General features: G+C 46.0%; 1 long non-coding RNA gene across 15 annotated transcripts in view; it reads left to right on the forward strand.

Moving 5' to 3' along the window:
• The window catches only part of LOC107315902 (uncharacterized), a 64,738-nt gene that overhangs the window by 14,489 nt on the left and 31,349 nt on the right, over positions 1-18,900 (forward strand). For 13 of the 15 annotated variants that reach the window (XR_014948636.1, XR_014948634.1, XR_014948645.1 and 10 more), the window contains 5 exons: positions 10,860-11,043; positions 11,622-11,770; positions 12,622-12,880; positions 15,462-15,535; positions 17,494-17,615. This is a non-coding gene — a long non-coding RNA (uncharacterized LOC107315902). The remainder of the gene's footprint in view (positions 1-10,859; positions 11,044-11,621; positions 11,771-12,621; positions 12,881-15,461; positions 15,536-17,493; positions 17,616-18,900) is intronic. The other 2 variants (XR_014948641.1, XR_014948643.1) reach the window with 1 other exon arrangement.

Raw genomic sequence — 18,900 nt, forward strand, 5'->3', positions numbered from 1 at the left:
GGCTTTAATCTGGGAGATTAGTGCTGGCTCCAGGCGCTGTTTGCACACGAAGGAGACGTTTCCGATGAGATGAACTAGAATTCGTCCCTGCTGTTTTGTTGATAGAAAATCATGTTCCCCTTGGTTTTTTCTCTTTATCTCTGTCTCTCTTGCTTTCTCTCTCTCTGATCATTTGCTTTTGCATCTTCCTGGAAGTTGAGCTAAGAGCTTTATTGTTTTTAGAGTAACAATTCTCTTTGACCTTTGGGATCGGTTGTTTTTTGGGACTGCATGCAGGCCTGCATGTACATACACATGCAGCCAGAATTTTGTGCTCCAAAGAGTGATTAAGGAAATGCATCCTGGTCAAGAGAAGTAATGATAAACATGTTTTCCCTTTGCTTGCTGTTGAGTCTCTTGCGGGTGGCTGAGGTGCTGCAGAACCCTGCCTGTAATGCAGGCTGGGCCAGTCTCCTTCTCCTGGGCAGAGGCCTGATCCAGGAGATGTAAGAAAGAGATGTTGCAGACTTAACATCTTAAAGCTCCCTGCAGAGGTAATTAGTGGGAGGTAATTAAATGATTACATATGGGAAGGTGCAGAGCATTACTGGACCTCCAGCATGACCCAGGAAATGTCACCATTGACTTTGATGAACATTGGATCAAGCTCAATGGAAATTAATTTGATAACACACCAGATGTGTCCAGAGAGCCTGTCCATGAAGGAGACACGTTTGACCTGGGAGCACAGAAGTCTTTGTGCTACTCTTAGCAGAGGATCAAAAACCAGAGATGCTTACTCTGAGATCACTGTTGTCAGAAATCCAAGCTTATCCATCAGGTCTGACTATCTAGGCAGGTAATTGCTGTTGCTCTTACTGTCCAGCTAGAGTTTTCACAGCATCCTAAGGACATTAGGTGCCAGTTTCCTTGGAAAAGTGCAAAGGAATTTAAAAAAGGACAGTATTTGTATGTAACTTAAGTGGGAGTAACTGAAGGCATTGTATCCCAAGGGAAAGAATGTGTAGAAACTTGAGGAGAAAAGGAGGTCTCAGAACCACGAGACGACAGGTTCCTTCTGGCTATGAGGGTGGTCAAAGAAAAGTTATCACAGAAAAGTGGTAAGTGGGAATGAGCATCCTCAAATCAGCGAGGCTGAGAATCAAGAGGAGGGCTGAATGGGGGCAGAACTGATTCAGGGTGTGGGTCTTCTGTACAAGAAGGTAAGGGCTTTTCAGGGAAAAAGTGTTTTATTTGCCAAGCGTCATGCACTCCTATGCTCTGTCTGAATACTATGGGCAGTGCTGTTTTGCAGGATGCTACCAGAAATTTCCATGAGATTGCACTGATGCTTATTTTGCACCATCCGCAGGTGTTTTAGGAGGTGGAAATCAGGCAAAGATCAGAGAAAGGAAAATTAAGTCAGCTCTATAACTCTGGGCTGCTGCAGTGGTTGTGGAGCCCGTTGCTTGGCAAAGTGGTGCCAGGATATGAAGTGTCACAGCATGGGTCCTCTTAGGAAGGCTTTGTAGTGACTGGAATTCTGAATAATAGTCTCTGTCTCTCTCTCACACACACACGCTTTCAACCTGCTTGAAAATCCAAACTGTTGGCCAGCAGGAGGCCAAATCTACTGCTTGGGTAAATTGCTCTAGTTCCATTGTTTGCCCTTGTTCCCTCAAGTTTGCAGATGATGCTGATGTAACCAATATGAGGATCTGGCCTCTAGCATGTGTTTGTCCCATCTGCTGTCCAGCATGTTAATTTTCATGGAAGACACAAACTTGCACGGACTGTGATTTTAAGGAGGGGCCCTTTTCCTTTCCAAGAGCCAACTGCGAGGCCTCAGGGGCCAGATTCTGCAAGGCAGTCAATGCCAAGATCAGGAGGGGATGGGAACCTGGGTCCTGGCAATCTCTGGCTTGTGGTCCAACACTGCCAAGGCCACAGAGAAGCATGTGTTAGACTTTAGCATAGAAGCGTAGATGATGTTAAAGTTTTTTTTGACAGCAGCATCCTTGGGTGGAAGGGCTAGGCTTGCAAAAATCAGACTTGGCTGAAATGAGCCTTGAAAAAATCCTTGCAGGGTTTAGGAATATTGGGGCAGGGAACATATTTCCACTGCAGGTGTCAAACACTGTAAAAATACTGGTTTCATTGAGGAAAAAAGCCAAAAGGCTGAGCAGTTTGAGGGAGGTGTACCTGTTTCTCAAGTAACTGCTTCTTTGTTAACGAATTAACTTATTGTTGAAAACAAAATGTTTGCTCACCTTGCCTACATCCAGGCATTCTTCCCCTTTGCTTGGGCCATTCTGTGCTCAAATTTTGACATCATTCTCTCATTTTGTATGTGGTTTCCTAAACCAAGTCCTGCTTCTGGGAGCAAGATAAAGTCACTTGGACGCTCTATTCTGACATGAGTATCCTTGTTCTCTCTTCCTGGCCTTCTTCATCAGAAAGCCAACCCCACAGAGCACCTCTGCTGCCTTGGACTGCTGTGGCCAAATATTTGCTGGGTGGACTTGGTTTCAACTCCCCAGAATAGGAAGGGGAAAAAAAAAGGCAACAGATAGGTAAGAAGGGCTCCATTTCTTTGCTGATCCTCTTCATCCCTTCAGTTTCAACAGGAGCAGAAGCAAGTCCAGACTATTGTTCAAATGATCCTTCTTCTAGCATTTGATACTGCAGATATATATTGCTATTAACATGTAGATATCGTGATGTGCTCAGTGATCTCAAAAGCCTTGTATTTGAGGCATAAGGTCTGTGATACTTGAGATTTATTATTTTTTTAAAGGTTCAAGCCTTATTTAAAAAAATAATTCTAACACTGTGAATCAAAATTCTATCCAAACCACTGTTTGCTTTTGTTAATATCATTATGATACATTTCTTGCTTAGTAGTGACTTATGCAAATGGCTTATATTATATTTGGGTGGCAGTGTTATTAACACTTACTTTTGTTGCAAGTTTCTTGAAAACTAATGAGTTTCTGAAGATCCCAGCTCTTAGAATCAGGTGAGCAGATGAGTGTCAGCTGTCCTTCTAGTTCATTACCTTTTCAGTGTCTGTATGTCCAAGGTGTGTAGGAAATCAGAGTAAACATCTTGGGAATGTAGTAGAAGCTAGGAATGCAGAAGGTACTCAATATATGATGATATAGAATATTTTAATGACTTTAAGTGAACCTTCTGTTTTTAGCTGAAATGGCATACTGTTTCTGAGTGCCTTGTAATGGAACTTGCACAGATAGGCTTCTGGTCTCTGCCAGGTATTTGTGGAAATTGCACTTTTATCTTATTTGTGTCACTGCATGATTAGGGAGATCCATTTGATCTGGAGCTATGGCGCTTGGCTGGAATTGGCTGTTGAGTGTTTGAAGAAGTGTTTCATGTGCTGTAGTGTTTCATGCAGGTCCAACCATGTGCATAAGTTGCACAGAAGTACCCCTCTCAAAAACATGGGAGAAAGTGTTTTTGGGAAGGGAACTGTGCTGATATTTAGAGAAAGAAGGAAAGATGGTGAATGGTGCAATACCAAACTGAGAGCAAGAGACTCAGGGCATGTGGGAGAGCCATGCAGGAGCACACTGTGAGAGGCACATTCCAAAATAGGAGGACTCTGACTCAGCCATTGGAATTGGAAAGCTCCATGGACACCAGGCAGCAGGGAGCTTGCTCAGCAACTGACTAATCTCTTTTCTCTGAGCTGGAACTATCCGAGGATGGAGTTTGCCCCTTCTAGCCTGCCAGTGACTTTAGAAATTTTAAGAAAAACTAAATTAAACCTGGCCCCTGATGGGTGTTCTGCCTTCCCAAATCCAATTAGCCAATCGTGACTTTTCACTTAACCACAGTGACTTTAATTGGATCAGAATAACAACAGGAAGGATAGAAAATTACAGGAATGTACTTAGCATGCAGGATGGAGCCTTGCTTGCAAGCATCATCTGTAGCATCTTTCTTGAAACCAGAGCCCTGGGCACTTCCAGCTACATCTGCTTCTAGCTGACAGTTCTCAGCTCCTGCCAAAGCACATTCCAGGCCTTAAAGAAGGGAGCTGAGTGCAGTGCCTTCTTTGCACTTGGTGGTGCAGGGGCTTTCAGCAGGTGACAGGACTGTGAATGGCCACCAAGACTTCAGGGTGAGCACTGGCTTGGAGCTGTGCAGAACTTAGGCCTTTGTGCAGCAGTTTTTTTTTGTGCTGCCAGTGAAGAATGTAGGGGAGCCCTGAAGTGTGCATCCCTGTCCTAGTAGCACTACCAGTTGAGCTTTAGAAAGCAAAATCCCAGCACATCAGGGCAGCAACAACAATCCTGTTACACCAGCAAAAGGCTTGGCACTGACAGACGATCTAGCTATGTCATTAATAAGATATAAGCTTCTTTCAAAATGATGTGTCCTCAGATTGCTCACCAGTGTGAGGGAATGTGGCATTCTTCAGTGTAATCTGAAATAAGCTTTTGGAGATCAAGACACACTCAAAAAAATTTAGGTTAGTGATTTCCTTTTTATTTCTTCTTTAGTTGCCCAGGCAAAACTCAGTTCCCTTTCTCTTTCTTGTTTCTCCTTTCCTACTTTCAGCACAACTTAAAGGGCCTCTCTTGTGCCAAAGCACATTTCCTCATGCAGCCCACACTGCCAGTCCATATCCAAGGGATGTCTTGCAGCATCAGTGAATGTTGATCTGGATTTACACGACATAACAGGGATCAGATTTTTGCCCTCTGGGAGCTGTCAGTGGATGCAGACTGTGACGTAGTGCTTATCCAGCATGCACGCAGGGGACCCTGCTGCAAATCAGGAATGACTTCACTAAATTCAGTGGAGCTGAACAACCATAAATGAGCAGAATGAGGCCCACACATTATCCTAGGCTAGCACGATATCTTTAACAGGCCCTAATTAATTCAGCTGCAGCATGTAGTCATTAATCCCAGTGGAAAGAGCAGCTCACCACTACATGACCTGGGCTCCAAGAGCTTGCTATCAATGCACCAGTCTGCTATCCTGGTGTGCAGCCCTCTGCAGGTCTGGCAGGTCAGGCACAGCTCTGGGCCAGGGCAAATCCCAGCAGGGCTCCTTTGGTGCCTCCAGGTGTGGGTAAGCAGAAGGCTGGTAAGAGGGAGGAAAGGCCAGGGTAATATATGGCACGCAGGGCCCCAAAATTGTTTATGATGCAAATATGTTTAAAAGCACAGCATTGCCTCCTCTGGGAAAAGGAGCTTAAAATTGAAGTCTAATGATAACAAATGATTGTTAATGAGTTGTCTAAACATAATAGATGGAAAGAATTAAAAGCCTAGAATAAACAGGGTTTCATTAAAGCACCATAAAGAAACAACACAAATTTCATATCTTGGGGTAAATGGGCCCTTGTGATCTCTCAGGAAGCGGGGAGCACTGGGCTGGGGGCTGGGAGGGCGCTGGGCTGGGGCCCACTGCAGGAGCTCAGGGCTCTGCTTCCCCAGAGCTGGTGCATGGGAGGAATTCTCTTTCCACCACTGCTCTTCTGGTGCTTATAGGCAGACTCCTGCTCAAGTGTCGTGCTTGAGCACCTCTCATGGCTGTCAGTGCCGATGGGTTTATTCAGAGGTGCTTACAGCCAGGGGCTAGCTAACCCTAGCGCTGAAAACCTCTGTCATTCAGGCAGCCTATGACAGCCCTTCCTATAAAAGCTTTACTGCAGCAAGCCTCAGTATCAGGGGCCACAGGACCCCAGGGATCGTGGGCTGTTCCTAAGTAACTCTGCAAAAGTTACTGAGCAAGGCAAGCTCCAACCAGCTGTACAACAATCTGCAGATTGTTGTGGTTTTTTTTTCCATCCAGCCCTTCAGAGTGTGTGTGTATGTGTGTGTGTGTATATATATATATATATATATATATGTATGTATGTATATATATATGTATATATGTGTGTGTGTGTATTTCAGCCCTAAGTGTGCCACCGAGAGTGTGGAGTTGTACAGAGCTCCCACAAATGGCTCATTGTGGTGCTGGATGCCATGAGCAGGCAGCACATTTCACCTCAGCATGTGTCAGTCTGCAAGTAGTGGATAGGGCTCAGACAAGGATCTTATTGAGGACGTGTGAAGGGATGATCAATAATTCCTTGGTGGGCCTGTTTCCAAGGCTGTCTGCATTTGACACAGTGACATGATTTTTGCTCTTTGTGTGTGGTAGGAAATCTTGAAATTTCAAACTTGTTTCCAGCCTTTAGAACAGACTGGCCATATCAGACTTTATTTTAAATCATTCTGTAGACATGAACGGTATTCTGTAAGCCTCTGTTAGGGTCTGGAAGGGTTTTGGACGTTGAATATATTTGTTGAAAGAAAAGGTGAGACAAGAGAGGGAATACTGAGAAGTTGTGGCATAAAGCCTTCTAAGAATGAAGAACCTTATTTCTCAGGGGGAAAAAATAGTGCCACCATGAACCTCTATTTTCTGTTTGTTGCCTGGAGCTCTTGTTTGTGTTTCATGCAGGACTGCATGCTCAGCAGAGTGTGTGTGAGAGCAGGAATTCTCAGTGAAGTGACGCGGCTGTGTTTCAGAGTGTGTCCATGTCCCAGTGTAATGTGCTTTTCTGTGCTGATGCACTCAGTGATGGATGGATTGCAGGGCTGGCAGGTTCTTGCTGTGTGTTTGTGGGGCTGCACAAGGTCCCTGTCCTGACAGCAACCTGCAGACGTCCCCGTTGCTCAGCACCTGCCACTGCCCCTTTACCCATGCTGATCTGTGCTTCCTTCTGAGTGGTTCCTCCAGACCTTCTGGCAATACATGGGAACTACGCAACAGAAGTGCAGAGCAAACAGGACTTGAAAAATCTAGGCTAGAGCTTGGCAGTGCTTCCTAATGGAAGGTGGCTTCTTGATGACACAGGATCTCTTTTTTAGGAAAAAAAAAAAAAAGAAAGAAAGAAATCTTTTTATCAAAGGACACAATTTGGAAGTTTCTGTTGAAGACAGAAAAGGATCAAAATCACAACATGGATTTAAAGTGGTTGGTGTTTTTTTTTGAGGATGACTTAGAAAAGGCCTCCCTCCTCCTCTCTCCAAATCAATGAAAATCCAATTGAACAGGATTGAAATGATTTTTTTTCTGTAGGAAAAAGAATGCTGCTTAACATCTTTACTAATAATTATCACTCATATTGTCGTTATTTGTTTGCCAGTGCTGTTAATACAGGTGCCTACTGATGTGCTTAGGCTCAATGCAGCACAGCTACATCTGTGTGAGAACGTAGTGGAAGGGAGATCTGAGAGGTGGCCATATCCTTTCAGGAGAGCAAGGGAAGAAAGAATCCTGAGCACTCCTTATGTAGCTGCATGACATCAAAACACAGGCTGCAGGTTCATACCTGCCTGTATGCATGGGAAAACCATCCATGCAGTTCTCCCTGGCTGTGGTTGCAGCCATGAGGAAAGCTATAAGGCTCTGTTAGGCAGCTCTGTCCCTGTCAGTAAATCATCGCACAACATTGGTTGTTTTTTCCCTTCATTGGACTCCATAGAGTCAGACTGTGCTGAGCTGGTCCCATCTGCACACAACCTGGACAGCAGCTTTATCTTGCCTTGTAAAACTGCAGAGCTCTGTGACAAAAGAGTTAATCTCTGCCTTTGTTTCTCTTTCTCTATCTCTTCTCTCTTGCATCGGGACTGAAAGGCAAGATGAGAGCAGATCCATCAGTGTCAGCTGCTTTCGGCACATCAGCACTTTTGGGGGGTTTATTGGGGCCTAGCCCATCAGCAGCACTTCCAAACGGCACTGCCCTGCAGCAGCCCCCCCCTTCTGCAAGCAGCCGGGCTGGGGGGCCGCTCCTGCCCCTTGTGCCCCCCAGCCGGGCTGGGTAATAAATGGCTGCACGTGTATGAGCCTGGGGGGCTGCCCAGAGCCAAGCTCCTGGGGAGGCAGCAATGTAACTGTGTTCATTCCTGGATGGACATGTGTCCGTGTGTCCATATGATCTGAAATAACGCACTTGACACATGCATGCTTCACTTGCAAAACGGAGTAACGCAGAAGAGGGGTCAATGAGAAAGAAAAAAGCAATCTGATTGACAGGTTAATGAAGCAGTTCATAAGAGCCATGTATATTATAACCATAGAAACGGCTTGTAAATAGCAATGCTTTACACATATAAGCAGACTGCCGTGCCCAGGTCTGTGTATAGCTGTGTTTTACTTATATGTAAAACGTGTGTGCCTGTGTATATGTATATCTGAAAGATGCAGGAATGCAACATCAATTCTCCACACTAAAACAAAAGAAAAAAAAATGTGAGTCAGGAAAAAAAAGCTTTGTTAGCCTAGCAGCATTGTATATCCTATTATTAGCCTGTTATTTTACTCCTGGGGCTGGATGTCTTCCAAAGCAGTGGAGGGAGTTTGGAGCACACATCTTGCTAATGTGTGTTCCTAAGGCCTTTTGGTAATCTTGAAAACTCCACCTGTGTCTCCCAACCCCAGGGGCTCGGTGGAGCCACTGCGGCCTATCCATATAGGTCTGGGAAATCATGGTATTGTGGATAGAGGGGAGCTGAAGCTTGAACCCAGATCTAATCCAATGTTTTGACTAATTCCTTATCACATTGATATGTCATCCTTTGAAAGGATCGATGTGTCTTTTACTAGGCAGAAATTTGAATGTCTTAGTTTGCCTCTGTATTGTATGTATCTGTGGGAATTTCCCCATGTACTCTGGACTGGGGCAATGACTTACACAATAATCCTTTCTTTGTGAAAGCTGTTAGCAAATATAAATAGTGATATACTGAGTTCTTGTGGATGGGCAACAGCCCCAGTAGCTGAAAAAGCAAGTTCAGCATGACTAAGGACCTTTAGCTTTTCATTCCATGACTCTGCTTTTACTTGTAAGCCTCAGTGTTACAGTAAGGTATTTCCTTTGAGCTCTTTTCCTGGCTTCTCTTAGGGAAAAAGGGAAGATTAAGAGATTTCTCATATGTGCAAAGGAGTGTTAAAGTTGCCAGAAAGGCTCAGATCCAGAAGGCTGATAGACAGAACTCAGCTGGCACAGTAGAAATCTGCCTTTGATACTGAAGTTTGAATCAGACCTGAACTCTTGAGAAAACCCTCAGCAAATTCCCCTCTGAGAGTATAACAAAATTCCTGGCCTCAGGACTTCTGGAAAGAGTTGTGTCAGTTGTTTTCCCCTCTAATGTGAAATCTGAGGTGAAAGCACTTAAGAGGTGGAATGTGAGCAGAGACTGCCAACATGGTATGTGGCACCATATGAGGAACGTAGGCAAGACTGTGTGTGTCTTGGGCAATTTGCAAATGGCCATCCCTGTGAGTCTTCAGCCACACGTGCTTTTGCTACAGCAGAAGCAGTCTATTTGTCACAAGACAACTAGTGTTGTGTTGGTCTAGCTCTTGACCAGAGTTCTTGATTCTGAAGTGACACCAGCTGCACACTGCTCAGTCTGGCTCTGCTGAGAGCACCATGGTTTCCTTCCATTTCTGTGCTACTATCCCCATGCATCTTTGGCAAAGTTCTCTGGGTTTGTAGTTCTGTTGCAAGTTATTTGGCCTGTTTATATGTTCCTATTTATATGTTCCTGCCCTTTCATGAGGTATGCAATGAGGCTTTTTTGCATTCAGGCACTCAGTACTTGTGTCATTTTGGTACTGAAGGTGGTGCAAGGTCAGTGGTGAAACTCCTTTAATGGGGGACAGAGGGTTGTGGGAGTGAGCCCTTCTGGGTTATAGTGGGAATCCTGTGGTTTTGGATACAATTTGCACTACTGTCCATGAAAATTGCTCTGCCCAGCATCCCCTGCCCTTCTTTAATCTCCACTTGTCCTCTGTACCTTGGGTCTAGGGTGTGCAGCTGCTGTCTGTGAGCATTTCAGCCCCTCTCTGTAAGATGGAAGAGGGCAAAATGACTTGACCCAGGATGAGAAGAGATCTGGGTCTGATGCATTTTGTTCAAGTTGTAGCCTAGAGAGCGTGTTCTTGCAGCAGGGACTTGCCACATCTTAGTTCTTCACTGGGGAGGACTGTTAGCTTTGAGCAGTCTGACACTGCTTGTGTAGTTCTCTCCTTTGCTGCAGGAATGGGGACAGCAGTGGGTGTGGGAACAAGTCATGTTATGTAGGAGCAGTAGGTTCAGGAAAGGCAGAAAGAAAGGTGCCTTGCCCTGCTGTTAGGATTATAGGGCCGTGCACAGCAGCTGCCTGCTGCAGGCCAGGCCAGCAGGTATGAGAGGGCTTCCCAGGCAGTGCAGCAAGCTCAGATTTGCTGCAGTCAGCACTGCTGAGAGCAGAGGCTGGGGATGGGTGAATCCAAATATCCGGATCGCAGGGATGTTGGCTAGAAATGTTCCATCCTATCCGGGTGGCTGCCTTTGCGTGATATTCATGTTCATCAGGAAATTAATTATTCCTTCCAGCAGGCTGCCTGAGCTGGGAGGATTGCCTCTTGTACCTGGAGCTCCTCCTGGGGGTGGTGTGTGCATGAGCAAGTCTGTCTGCATGCCTCACCGAGATGTGTTGTACACAGAGGTGTGTGCAGGCAGCAGGAGATGTGTGTGACTGCAAGCACAGAGAGGGAGCTGCAGAGGTGATGCAGAAATTGGGAAGACTCCTTGCTGTGTGTGTGCGCGAGGGAGAGGATGCCCTTGGTCATACCGAGTGGCTTTGTCTGCATGAGAGAGCTCCCAGATAAGGAGAGCTGTGTGAAGGGAATGGAGGCTGTGGGGTAGGTGGCAATGCATTGCTTGTCTTTACCTTGGTGTGTGAAGAGCATACAGATGGCCCAGGCCATGCCCCCATGCTCTTTAGATCTGTCTTCAGAATGGTTGACATGTTTGATGATGCAAGTCTAAATTTACCCATTGTTCCCCTGTGTGTTTCCACCAGGGAAGTGTTTGCATGTGTACACCAAGTTTTGAAAGGAGGCTGTGTGTGATGGAGTATCTGGTGTCAGCTGGTATCACCGCCATTTTGGACTCATTTCAGTTTTTACTGTGGACCACCTGAACACAGTCCTTGTACTTACAGCTGGCCAGCCCTGTGGACATCAGTGTGTAACTCATACCAGCAAGTAAGTAGAGTCAGGTCCTGGGATGTTTAAAAATAAAACCTTTGCACCCCTGCCTGATAGCATCAAGGACAGATCTCTCCTGGAAAGCAGAACTGCTTTGTGGTGGCTCAACTCTGAGAGCTGCCTGATTGGCTCTGCTAGACAGCACAGCTGAGTTCCAGGCTCAGGGTGTTCTTGGCAATCTGTATCATTAATTGAAACCTTATTAATGGCAAACACAGGATGACATTTTACATGGTTTAGTTATGTTCTGTGAGTCATTGGTACAACACAGCCTCAACCAGAAGGCAGGGAAGCCCCTGCTGTAGCTGATAACAGTGAAGCAGTAACAGCTTAGTCCCCACTAACTGGTCGTGAGGTGACAGGGACAGTCCTTGCCAATGTCTGATCACCTCCTCTCTGGCGGTCGCTCATCCTAGGCCCAAGGGGAGTCTCAGAGGAAAGCACTGCCTCCTCCAGCAGCAAAATTATTTCCACAGAGGCACTGTAGACTCTGGGAGGAAATTATAGGCCAAGCACTTACAGTTTTCCACACTGGTTTAGCCAGAGCCCCACAGCTGTGGTTTGTCTGATGCCAGCAACATAAACCAGATGGATGACATGGATGGAGATAGGCCAAGCTGAGATGGAAAGCACAGAGTGCCCTCCTGACTTGACGGGTTTCTATAAGATGAAGTAATACAAGCTGAAAAGAGCCTTCAATTGCAAAGCACCCCACTTTGAGGAGGTAGGAAATGAGATTTACTATTTTTTTGCAGGGTTTCAGCTGTGCTTCTGGGATGTCCTTTAATGCTGTAGGATGAGAGGTGGTACCCTGGGTACCTGGAGAGAAAAGTGGGATGTTTTCCAGCTCCATGGGAAAGGAGAATCCAGAGCTGCAGCTGTGAAGAGCAGTGGGTTTGGGAAGAAAAATCCAGCAGGCAGGGTGAGATGAATTGTAGACTGTTCACATGCTAGAGAAATAACCGCAGTTGCCAGTTCTGGTTAGCAGGTTGCAGGGAGATGGAGCCCACCCAGTCTGCAAAGGACAGCAATGGGCAAATGCTGCTGGGCAACATATGCTGCTTTTGCAAGAGGCCAAGGCCTGATTGTTCCTCCAGCACTTCATGGCCAATTTATTACCTGGGGGATGACAAAGCCTAAACTCAGATCAAGTTTCTACCATGCTAGGTGCTGGACATACAAGCCTAATGAATTTCATGTCTTAAAAGAGCTTTCTGCCATGATTAACAGGGCAACTTGTGGACGAGTTGTCATGAAAGACTGTGAAAAAAACAGAAATGGTTCAGTTCAGGGTCCCTAAAATCTTTCAAAGCTCAGGTAGGGCAACTTACCCTTGTCTATGTGTCTCTTCATTTGCTGTTCATGGCATCCAACTCTGGTGCTCCCTAATAACAAGCAACCTGAATGTCTCATGGATCACTTGAGTTGGGAGGCTACAGCAGTTGCCCCAGGACTTTGTATAGACAGAAGACTCACCTGCAAGGATACACGGAGTCCATGCCAGTGCTGAGGACTAAGCTTGGCTCTGTCCTAATCTTAGGCCTTAGCCCCATGACTGCCTTGTTTCCCAAAAAGGACCGGCTGGGATGTTTTGAGAGGTCCAGCAGTGAAATATGCCTACAGGATGCATCGGTGTGCATTGAGTTGGGGTACCTGAGCTTTATTGAGTCTTTCCACCATGAAACACACGTTGCTGGAACTCATCTCAAGATAAATGCTTGAATGTCAGCTCAGTGCCTCTTCAAGCCAGGCCAAGCTGCTTGCAAGTCTGTTTTGGAAGGGTTTACTGGACACTCCCCTCAGCGTGCTGGAAAATCACCCCTGCCAGTAACAGGTACTGTCCAGACTGATTACATTGTGTTTATGGGGTTCAGCGTGGAGGGGTGGATCTAGGATGTGCTTGCCAGGCTGTTTATGGCTGTGGGGGAGCGTGCCCTACCTAGGTGTGATCCACACCTCTGCCATTTGTTGTTTTCTCTCTATCCTCCCATCCCTGAAGCAGCCTGGATTGGTTATAGCAGGCATGTTTCAGTGGCCAACCTGGAAACAGAGAGCCAGAAAAAGTTAATGTGGAGTTCTGGTCTACTCCCAGGATGCATTTGGGCTGCAGCCCATAATGATATGTATAATTGCGAAGGCCTGCCAAAAAAAGCAGGCTGGATTTAATTGAGTCAACACACTGCTATTAATAATAAAATGGCAGAGACTTTGCTATTAATCACTTGTGCTGGCTTTATCACAGGCAGTCTCGGCTATCTGGCTACCAAACAAGACCTTTAAAAAAAAATGGTGCAGAGGAAAACTTACTAGTGGGAATACACCTGCTAACTAAATAAACCCTGTAAACAAAATGTTCCTTGCAGAAGGAGATACTTTCTGAAGGAAGACAAATGGGGAGTATGTCAAGTGCCCATGTCTTGCAGAAAAGCCTCCTGTTAGAGGAGCAGATCAGATGGAGGATGCACTTGGCAAGTGGTGCATCTTTGGAAAAGGTTGTTCTTGGTAAAGGACTTTGAGGTGGGAACTCAGGGAGAAATGAAACCTCCGTAGAGGAAAACGTAGTTGCTGCCAGAATATAACACAGGCCAGAGAGGAACACATCTGTTCCTAGGAAATGGCAAACATTGTATCCACTAAGGTGGGGGAAATGCAAACTAAATAACGTGCCTGATGCTTAAATTGCTGCCCTGCTTGTGGAGGGCTGGACAAGTTGTATTGCCATGGCTGGCTGGCTGTGGAGCCCTGCACCCCAAAGTGCTCGCTGCCAGCACTGCAGTGCCCAGCTGCAGGAGGAGGCTCTGGGCTGCCACGGAGCCCCAGAGTGCCCTCGTTCTGTGACTTGACTTGGCCATGCAATGGGATAGAGTAAGGACCAGAATGGGGCTCCAGCCCTTTCCATGCACTAGTCAGCTACTCAGCATTCTCTGCGACCCTCCTGATGGGCAGCACCCCAGTGCCTGGGAGCCAGCCACACACTGGCACCATTTCTTCACGGCTGTGCAGTAAGAGCATGCTGCAGTTTTAAAGCCCTCCCACAGCTGAGGGTTTTATTGCAGCAGACGTGGCAATGGCGTTCCTTCCATTTGCCTCTGAGTAGAGGTGCTTGCCATGGTTGTGTCTGGGAAGGGATCATGTAGCAAAATGGTTTGAAAACCAGGAAGAGGGGAATAGGCTTGAAAAGATGCATCTAAGCAAGGAATGTGATGTGTCTGAAGGCAGAGCAGAAGGACGTAGAGCAGGTAGAAAACCAAACAGAGCAGGTGCATTGTATGGCTTCGAGCCTAAGAGATTGTGGGGTTAATAAAAATGAAGGCTCTTCTAGCAGTCACTTGGAAGGGAAGAACCCCTGTCTTCCATGCCTGAGAATGACAAGGGAATGGTATTCTTTTCTTCTCCTGCAAGTTGTCTGGCACGAAGAGATACATTTGCTGTGCACTAACACAAAAATTCTGCATGCATCTTGCACCAAATAGTCAAACAAAACAAATCTTTTAACAGGCTTAAAGGCCTCTTTCTCTCTGCTGTGAATTAAGTAAGGTTTGTAAATGTTATCCATCAGGAGGAAGGAGGAAAAAAAAAAAGAGAAAGCATGAACAAAATCCCAGGAAAAAAATGATCCACTTCCTGCTGTGTTCCTTCCTTCCCCATAAAGTGAGTGTCTTATCCTCAGAGAAATTCACTTCATTGTTAGAAATAGCCGAAATTGGCTTGCAACTAGTAAAGATGCCAAGAATTTGCACCTTGCTCTGTGACCTAAAGCAAAAATGACATGAACATTGACAAATTTGACAAGGAAATTTGTGCAAAAAACAACTTCTATTTGGCTAGCCAAGCAGCAAATATGTCGGATGATATGCTTTATTAAGCAATCCATTTTTCAGCAATAGCTGCACCATCTGCAAAGGTTAGTGTGCATCAGGCTTTCCACAGAATTTCATCTGCGTCTGCAGCTAGGTGCAACACACGACCACATTTTTCATGTACATACAATTTTGGATGCAAATAGAATACTTGATGAAAGAGGTGACCTTCCGGACTGACTTCCCCCATGCAGTAAAGTCACAGGCACAGAAGCAGCTGAGAGAAACATATCTCTGCCTGAAGGGGGGGAGGGGGGAGATGGAGGGAGGAAGGAGGAGGAGAGGAGAGAATAAAAAGAGGAGAAAACTTCAAGAAGTGTTTCCCAATGAGGTGCTTTGGCACATCACACAGCTGACACTTTGTACTTGTTCTAGTCAAGGGGGTACTGGAACTGTTCTGTTGGGTAGCTGCAGTTCACTTCTGGATGGTATCTATCTATGTCTTCTAGTGTTTCTCTTGCTATCCTGACTAGTTCCTGCTGCTACAAAATCTAAGCATCCTTGGCTCTTCTTCCTTATCTTTCATTGGTTCCTCTATTATGTTCTGCATTCCAGGCTTGTCATCTCTTGCCGCTATGGTCCCTGCCTATGGCTGCTGGATCTCCTTCCAAACATCCTTGGTTCTTCAGGTAAGCAGAGGAAGCATTGCTTTCAAATGCTCATTGGATATATCCATGTTCTGCTTTTTTTTTTTTTCTTTTAAGATATGGTGGTCTTGCCCTTGTATTGCTTTCTACTGGATACATACGGCCTTTTTGTGTCCTGCCTGCCCTATATTAGGTGCAATCAGCTCTGCTCTAGTCCCCAGTCTCCTTCCCCAAGTGCATGCTGTGCACATGGCTCCCTACGCCTCATTGATGGCTGCTGGTTATAAATTCATGTTCTCAGTCCCTACTCCACTTAGCTGAAGTTGGATGCCATCCCAGTGCCTTGCAACTGTCCCTGGTCCAGTGGAAAGTTTAATCTGCCAGTTCATGGCGTGTCATCCTATGGGGAGAGTTCAGTTCAGCGCCGCTCCGCGCTGCACAGAGAGAAGCTCATTAGCGGGACGTGGTAGTGTCTGATGACACTGTGGTCCAAGAAGGCCTCATTAGGCACAGAATGTTTTCTGTGGCTCTCTGAGGTTTCCTAGTAACTTAAGGAATTCAGACAGAGTTACCACCGGGGTGCAGATGAAATGGGGGGCAAAGATGCACTCTCCAAGGGCCATCCCCCATCTGTGCCTTTTGGAGCACATTCTGAACAGAGATTTGCCTCCACTTCAGCAGCACTGGATCCTCACTGCGGGGATGCTGATGAGGGTAGCTGGCCTGGCAGGCGCACTGTCCCCTGGTTGGCTGCTAAGTGGTGTTAAGTGATGAATGTTAAACTTAACAAGGGACTTACAGATTTACGTAAGGGTTTTACTGCCTGCCAGGTATAAATGATGGAGCAGCTTTGATCTTTAGGGGGATCAGCACTGGAAGTGATTTAAAATAAAGTTAATAAAACTGCTTAAAACTGTACTCTGCAGTCCCACAGGCTGGAGCAGCCCTAGTGGTCATTTGACTGCTTTAAGTAAAAATTGTTCTCATTTATGAGGAAGACCAAGTCCCAGTGGCATTAACCATGTTTCCAGTTGAATAATAAATGGCACCTTTCAGGAGCTCTACAAATCCTTCTGTTTGCCTGCTGCAAATCCCATGCCCTGCTGGAGCTACCAAGCTTTTACCCACTGATACAAAAGACGGCAGACTTGGTATTTCCACAGAGCTTTCTCATTCTCTGTCCACTTCATAGTCTCTAAACCAGGTCTGTTCCCTTTGGCATTTCCTAGCTTGTCACAGGCTAATGCTGGTGCTTTTATATTGGGACTATTGTTGTTTTATCTTTGGAATTTGCCAGCCAGCAGCGATGAGTAAACATCATGGACATTAAAATTTTGTTGGCTATGTGGTGAGGAAAGAGGATATCACTAAAACATGGTTACAGTTTTTATGGATGGTCCTGTAATATCTTTTCCCAACCCTGTACATGGTAAGGAAGTTCCCCACAGAGGTGGAAGTTCTTATTTGCAATGAAAAGTCTCCCAGGAACCTTAGCTGTCCCCTACAGTATAACCATGGTTATTTCCACTGTGTATTTCCATAATGTCCCAAGATGAAATAGTGTGAGCTGCTGGGTAGGGGTCTTGGGTACCAGTGTAAGTGGCAGTTGTGTCACCTGCACTGGCTCAGGTGAAGAAGTGGCTTGTTGCTGGACTTTGCTGACATCCCTATATCAGTGCAGCTCATTAGATTTAAAAGTAAATTCAATTGCTTAATATGTCCACAGCCATGAAACAAACAGCATCATCCAGAATTCCGTGACTTTGCATGCTATCAGCCTGAGTCACCAGGCACATGGCTCTTGCCATAGGGTTTCTAACTCTGCTGCCGTTTCCTAGAAACCCTTAACCCACTACCAGAATGCCTTCTGTCTGCTCAGTATCAAAACAAGTGGCTTTTTGTGGGCCTCTCTAGAAAACAGTGGTTAGCAGCCACTGAAATTGAGTTAGCAGCAACTTACCACGGGTAGAATAACAGCTTTTTTTGTTATTTTATTTCAGCCCAGCATGCTGTTAGCCGCCAAAGTCCTCAGCACAATGATTTGATGAGGCCGTGATCTCAGAGAGATGGGAAATGAGATGGGTGCTTCGGATGGATCAGGAGGAAATGCTGAATTGTAAAGGTATGTCCAAGTCTGGGATGGGCTTTGCTCTGCGTAGGAGCCAGCTGAAGGCTACCGCTGACCAAAAGGAAGCAGCATGAAAATCTTGTTACTTGTACCTTGTTAGATAATTACCTCTTGCGGAGTTGTTTTTTTTCCCTTGAATTACAGTCACTGTTGGAGGCTGGTGATGGGCTCAGACAGAGCACTGGCTGGACAGCCTGGTATTTCCTGCACTCTTATTTCCACGGATCCTCTCACACCCCTGCCTTTGTCCTGCTATTGTGCGACACTACAAGGATGCAATATGTCTGAGGTTGTCGTGGCGTTTCTGCAGACAGCTCCGAGTGGTGTTTGCAGAGCCCCCCATTATGCTCCTCACTCTCCCGCAGCATTTCTAACCCCCAGGGGCTGGGGTCACCTCTCACTTTGGATGGTGTAAATTGGTAATGACACAATGAAATCAGTCATGATGAAATGGCTCCATTCTGATTACAATGAGAGAGGATTTGGGATCTGTGTTTCTGTTGTGGCGTCTCATGAGCTGTCCATAAACCACAGTGGTGGTTAAAATCTTCTGGTGTAGATTATCAACAGTACTTTGAACTATCCCATCCCATATGATTGTAGTAAGGCTGAACAAACTCCATGTTCAGAGTTTTTCTACACGTTTCCAGAGAGGTTTATTGTATTACATTCTGTAGAAGCCTGTCCTGTCTGTTGATAGCACAAAGGGGAAAGGTGGAACGGCTTTTAACTAAAGGAGGGGAGATTTAGGTTAGATATTAGAAGAAATTCTTTATTCAGAGTGGTGAATGGCTGGCATAGACTGCGCAGAGAGCTGTGGGTGCCCCATCTCTGGAGGTGTTTGAGGCTGGGCTGGATGGGGCCCCCTTGGGGGGGGGGGGGGGGCTGGAAATGGCTGATCTTTAAGATCCACTCCAACCCAAGCCATTCTGTGATGTGATTGTATTCTACAAAGTCCAGCCCTGTGACTGGCTTTTTGTTGTCTCACAGAATGAGGGGAGTGACCCACATACTGAAAGATCCTCCTCTCCCTCCATCAGTGTGTGTGTGAAGCATCGTTTTGGGAAGCATCACTGAATTTAGGATCATTTGGTTGTGGTTCCTCATCTCCATTTCTCTCTGCCCTCCATTGCATAAGGAGTCATTTCTGTGCTGTGTCTCCCTGGAAGGCTGGGGACCCTGGGACTCCTGTGAACCCAGGGTGCTGCTCAGCCCATTCTGCTCCTGGTCCTTTGCCCACGCTGCAGCACTGAAGTGCTCAGACAGGACAATGCAGTAG

The sequence above is a fragment of the Coturnix japonica genome, chromosome 8 (genome assembly GCF_054131305.1).
Source record: "Coturnix japonica strain WE chromosome 8, WE-NBRP24, whole genome shotgun sequence".
Taxonomy (NCBI): Eukaryota; Metazoa; Chordata; class Aves; order Galliformes; family Phasianidae; genus Coturnix; species Coturnix japonica.